The following is a 6,666-nucleotide window of genomic DNA, read 5'->3' on the forward strand; positions in this document are numbered from 1 at the left end:
AAACCATTATTGAACTCTGTCTCGAACATGCTCCGTGATGAATCAACAATGATCACAAGTTGGGGGCAGTCCATGTTACAGATTTTACATTAGCCTGGAATCAATAACTGACCACAACAGACCTTGAAAAACAATCATGAAACCAATACCAGAAATGATATAGACCCACTGTCTTTGTTATAGCAGCAATATGAATAATAATTCCCTGTCATGCATTCTCCTCAGTATCACCCACCATACATTAGACCATACCCATGGAGCCTCAGTGAACTTCCATCTTCCATATAGGTCAATAGTTCCTATATGCTATAGGTATACTGGAGCAATAAGTAATCCAGCTTTTAAATTATTTTATTCGAAATTAAAATGATCTCTCTCTCCCCCTCTCAGCCCCCTCCACACACACACATGCACGCACACACACTCTCCTCTGCCCCTCTCATTATATTCAAGTAGGGTATAGTCTCTTGTTTCCCCCCTTTCTTTCTACCTTCTGCCTCTCCCTCTCTAGCTCCCTCGCTTCTGAGCCCTTGGATATATGAGAGAAAAAAAGAGCCTTGCTTGGGACATAAGCAGGGTGTGCTAGTGATGTTGTAGCCCTATACTTTATCTCAGCACTTTATTAATATGTTTGATTACTAAGCGTCATACTACTAAGCGTCATACTAAGATACATACTTGATTAAATCCATCTTAATGGAGGTTTACAAGAAACAACACCTCCATTCCAGGAGGGAAAAAAGTCAAAGAATTGCGTATTTTCTCGATTAGCGTTTTGAAACAGGTGTGGAAGTTGTTTTCTCAGATGTGTAACAAGAAACAAGTCGGCTACGAATCGATAAACAGGAAGTGTTGGTGCAATCACACGTTTTCATTGATACTTTATCTAACCTGTGAGAGGTATGCTACTTCATCTTCTGTAACATTGTTTCAAAGTTCTTCCGCGCTTTATTTCAGTCTTCAAAGGAATACGCAGGCGGAAGATGAGAATATATAGCCTGCGGATCCGTCCAATGGATGCGGACAGACACGGCGCGCTGGGCGCGTCTATCGTTGGGATGACAGCTAGATGGATGGCGGGGGAAATGCAAGCAGAGCCGGGAAGGCCGGGGATAGCGGGGCAACACACCAGCAGGTGTCATGAAAGCCTCCACTGCGGTCCCAGCTCGGGTTGAAACTTTTGAATCCGCCTCTCGTCCTCCTACAACGCAACCACAGAGTAGACTATATAAAACTGCAGATAAAGGCAGCGTCGAGGGGATAAGCAGAGAAGTCAGGCTTTTACTGTGCTGAAAATAACATTTATTTTTTATTTTTTATCAGCATGCTTGTCTCTGCTCCTGTTCCTTCTTGTTTGGGGTGGGAAGGGTTGACACTGACTGGGAAAATGCCTTCAGTTATCTCAGCAAGGAAACGAATAATGAGGCAGCTTACAGTTTGCACATAGGTTGTGGTCATATCATGCACATTTTCCCAGACTAAAAGTGCCTTGATTAAATATATTTGAAGGCAATTCAAAGCAATGCATACATTTATTTATCTCGCCTTTGATCCTATATGTAGCCTACAGGCAGGTCCATAATTATTGGCACCCTTGATAAAGATCATAAGAGCAAAAAAGATTGTATCAAATAAATTATACAAATGCTGAGCTATATTATATGCTAATTATTATATTATTTTATACTAATACAATTGCTCAGAGAAAGAGGTTTTAGGGGTGAAATGTATTGGCACCCCTATTTTCAATACTCTAGCACCCTCCCCTTGCAAGGATAATGACACTGAGTATTTTTCAACAATAAAAAAAGAGATTGGAGAACACTTTGGGAAGGATCTTAGACCACCATTCCTCCATACATAATCTTTTCAGATTCTTGATATCCTTTGCTCTTATGGACTGCCCTCTTCAATTCAATCCACAGGTTTTCAATGGGGTTCAAGTCCGGAGACTGAGATGGCCATTGCAAAATGTTGATTTTGTAGTAAATCAACTATTTATTTTTGGATTTTAAAGTGTGCTTGGGGTTAATGTCTTGCTGGAAGATCCACAAGTGTCAGTCTCCTGCCAGAGGCAACCAGGTTTTGGGCTAAAATGTCCTGGTACTTGGTAAAGGTAATAATTCCGTTGACCTTAACAAAGGCCCCAGGACCAGTGGAAGCAAAATAGCCCCATATAACATTAAAGATCCGCCACCATATTTTACCAAAGGTATGAGGTACTGTTCTGCATATGCTTCTGTTTTTCAATGCCAAATCCACCACATTTACATTTACGTCATTTAGCAGACGCTCTTATCCAGAGCGACTTACAAATTGGTGCATTCACCCTATAACCAGTGGGATAACCACTTTACAATATATATATATATATATATATATATATATATATATTATTTTTTTTAAGAGGGGGGGGGGGTAGAAGGATTACTTTATCCTATCCCAGGTATTCCTTAAAGAGGTGGGGTTTCAAATGTCTCCGGAAGGTGGTGAGTGACTCCGCTGTCCTGGCGTCGTGAGGGAGCTTGTTCCACCATTGGGGTGCCAGAGCAGCGAACAGTTTTGACTGGGCTGAGCGGGAACTATGCTTCCGCAGAGGAAGGGGAGCCAGCAGGCCAGAGGTGGATGAACGCAACGCCCTCGTTTGGGTGTAGGGACTGATCAGAGCCTGAAGGTACGGAGGTGCCGTTCCCCTCACAGCTCCATGGGCAAGCACCATGGTCTTGTAACAGATGCGAGCTTCAACTGGAAGCCAGTGGAGTGTGCGGAGGAGCGGGGTGACGTGAGAGAACTTGGGAAGGTTGAACACCAGACGGGCTGCGGCATTCTGGATGAGTTGTAGGGGTTTAATGGCACAGGCAGGGAGCCCAGCCAACAGCGAGTTGCAGTAATCCAGACGGGAGATGACAAGTGCCTGGATTAGGACCTGTGCCGCTTCCTGTGTAAGGCAGGGTCGTACTCTCCGAATGTTGTAGAGCATGAACCTGCAGGATCGGGTCAGCACCTTGATGTTAGCGGAGAACGACAGGGTGTTGTCCAGGGTCACGCCAAGGCTCTTCGCACTCTGGGAGGAGGACACAACGGAGTTGTCAACCGTGATGGCGAGATCATGGAACGGGCAGTCCTTCCCCGGGAGGAAGAGCAGCTCCGTCTTGCCAAGGTTCAGCTTGAGGTGGTGATCCGTCATCCATACTGATATGTCTGCCAGACATGCAGAGATGCGATTCGCCACCTGGTTATCAGAAGGGGGAAAGGAGAAGATTAGTTGTGTATCGTCAGCGTAGCAATGATAGGAGAGGCCATGTGAGGATATGACAGAGCCAAGTGACTTGGTGTATAGCGAGAATAGGAGAGGGCCTAGAACTGAGCCCTGGGGGACACCAGTGGTGAGAGCACGTGGTGCGGAGACAGCTTCTCGCCACGCCACTTGGTAGGAGCGACCGGTCAGGTAGGACGCAATCCAAGAGTGAGCCGCGCCGGAGATGCCCAGCTCGGAGAGGGTGGAGAGGAGGATCTGATGGTTCACAGTATCAAAGGCAGCAGACAGGTCTAGAAGGACAAGAGCAGAGGAGAGAGAGTTAGCTTTAGCTGTGCGGAGAGCCTCCGTGACACAGAGAAGAGCAGTCTCAGTTGAATGACCAGTCCTGAAACCTGACTGGTTAGGATCAAGAAGGTCATTCTGAGAGAGATAGCAAGAGAGTTGGCTAAAGACGGCACGCTCAATAGTTTTGGAAAGAACTATGCACACCACTGGTGTGCATGGCCAAAGAGGTCTATTTTCATGTCATCTGACCATAGCACTGATTCCAATCCAAGTGCTATGGTCAGATGACATGAAAGTAGACCTCTTTGGCCACGCACACCAGCACACATCAAAATCCACAAATAAATTATTTATTGACCACAAAATCAACATTTTGCAATGGCCATCTCAGTCTCTGGACTTCAACCTCATTGAAAACCTATGGTTTGAAAAGATCCAAAGATCTGGAAAGATTCTGTAAGGGGGAATGTTCGAAGATCCCTCCCAAAGTGGTCTCCAATCTCATGAAACATTTTAGAAAAAGGCTCAGTGGCGTTATCCTCGCAAGGGAAGGATGCTGGAGTACTGAAAACAGGGGTGCCAATAATTCTGACCCCTGTTTTTGTTTAATATAATTTATTAAACAACATCTCTTTCTCTAAGCAATTATTGTAGTATAAGATAATACAATTTCATGCAATATAGCTCAGTATTTGTACATTTATTTTATACAGTCAAGGGTGCCAATAATTATGGACCTGACTGTAGGTCTAGGTCTAACTTTTCCTGTCCAAAGCAAGGAACTACAACACATACATTTTGCATATAGAAAAGACAACACACTGAACATGTTCCTCATAGCTTTTCCTGAAGTATAGGCCTACTGATGTTTGCATATGAAAGCGAACAAACACAATCACATCTATTATTTTTCAGAGAAGCCAACTTGACTCATTCCCCGCCAGCCCACAGCAGTGACTCAACAGACTTGCGTAATAAAATTATTTACGATGCAACGGGTTTGTGTTTGTAATTATCACATATGGGCTTTTACGCAGGGAGTGCAACCACACATATTTTAGACTGCCTTAGCCTGCCTCAGTCTCCCTCTAGTCTCTAGTTAATGGTAGACTACAGCAAAGGATGTGCTTATTTTTAGGAGCCAGGGGGCTGTTGCAAGGGCGGTAAAAACACAGAGGGAAATGGTTCAATTCCATCATTCAGCCGACATTTGTTTTTATTTTTGCTTAAAGTCTGTTTCCTCTGTTCACTGGGAATGAAACCACTCAGTGATAATGTTTGATGGCACACAGTTTGATGGCCCTTTTCCTCTAAGAGTGAGAGGGATGGAAATAAAGAAAGAATGGTTAGAGTGAGAGAGGCAATACAGTGCAATCGGAAAGTATTTAGACTCCTTGACTTTTTCCACATTTTGTTACGTTACAGCCTTATTCTAAAATTGATTAAATTGTTTTTTCCCGTCATCAATCTACACACAATACACCGTAATGACAAAGCTAAAACAGTTTATTATTTTATTTTAGCAAATGTATTCAAAATTAAAACGGAAATATCACATTTACATAAGTATTCAGACCCTTCACTCAGTACTTTGATGAAGCACCTTTGGCAGTGATTACAGCCTCGAGTCTTCTTGGGTATGACGCTACATGCTTGGAACACCTGTATTTGGGGAGTTTCTCCCATTCCTCTCTGCAGATCCTCTCAAGCTCTGTCAGGTAGGATGGGGAGTGTTGCTGCACAGCAATTTTCAGGTCTCTCCAGAGATGTTTGATCGGGTTCAAGTCCGGGCTCTGGCTGGGCCACTCAAGAACATTCAGAGACTTGTCCCGAAGCCACTCCTGCGTTGTCTTGGCTGTGTGCTTACGATCGTTGTCCTGTTGTAAGGTAAACCTTCGCCCCAGTCAGAGGTCCTGAGTGCCCTGGAGCAGGTTTTCATCAAGGATCTCTCTGTACTTTGCTCCATTCATCTTTCCCTCGATCCTGACTAGTCTCCCAGTCCCTGACGCTGAAAAACATCCCCATAGCATGATGCTGCCACCAAAGAGTTCAATCTTGGTTTCATCAGACCAGAGAATCTGGTTTCTCATGGTCTGAGAGTCTTCAAGTGCCGTTTGGCAAACTCCAAGCGGGCTGTCATGTGCCTTTTACTGAGGAGTTGTTTCCGTCTGGCCACTCTACCATAAAGGCCTGATTGGTGGAATGCTGCAGAGATGGTTGTCCTTCTGGAAGGTTCTCCCATCTCCACAGAGAAACTCTAGAGCTCTGTCAGAGTGACCATCGGGTTCTTGCTCCCCTCCCTGAGCAAGGCCCTTATCCCCCGATTGTTCAGTTTGGCAGGCAGCCAGCTCTAGGATGAGTGTTGGTGGTTCCAAACACTCTTCCAATCAAGAGTGATGAAGGCCACACATTTTTTTGGTACCCTTCACCTGATCTGTGCCTCGACACAATCCTGTTTCGGAGCTCTACGGACAATTCCTTCGACCTCATGGCTTGGTTTTTGCTCTGACATGCACTGTCAACTGTGAGACCTTATATAGACAGGTATGTGCCTTTCCAAATCATGTTGAATCAATTGAATTTACCACAGGTGTACTCCAATCAAGTTATAGAAACATCTCAAGGATGATCAATGGGAACAGGATGCACCTGAGCTAAATGTCGAGGCTCATAGCAAAGGGTCTGAATACTTATTTAAATAAGGTATTTCTGTTTTTAATTTTTCATATATTTGCTAAAATTTCTAAAAACCTGTTTTTGCTTTGTCATTATGGGGTATTGTGTGTAGATAAAATAATAAATAATGTAATCCATTTTAGAATAAGGCTGTAACGTAACAAAATGTGTAAAAAGTCAAGGGGTCTGAATTCTTTCCGTACGGCACTGTAAAAGAGCAAGGCAATAGGGATGGAGGGCAGAGAAGAAGGAGCAACATTGTGAAAGAGGAGTAGCATGCAGGTTCTGATTTTGAAAACTCATATCAGGGGTGGATCTCATATAGCCCGATGGAAGCGCAATCTCCTCCAGTTAGATGTACCTCGATCTAGAGATGAAAGTTCACCAAGATCCCGTGGGGATGAACAGGTGGGAGGTGGTCAGCTGTTAATTGGAAAGGGAACGAG

Source organism: Coregonus clupeaformis, unplaced genomic scaffold (genome assembly GCF_020615455.1).
Source record: "Coregonus clupeaformis isolate EN_2021a unplaced genomic scaffold, ASM2061545v1 scaf0114, whole genome shotgun sequence".
NCBI classification, from domain to species: domain Eukaryota; kingdom Metazoa; phylum Chordata; class Actinopteri; order Salmoniformes; family Salmonidae; genus Coregonus; species Coregonus clupeaformis.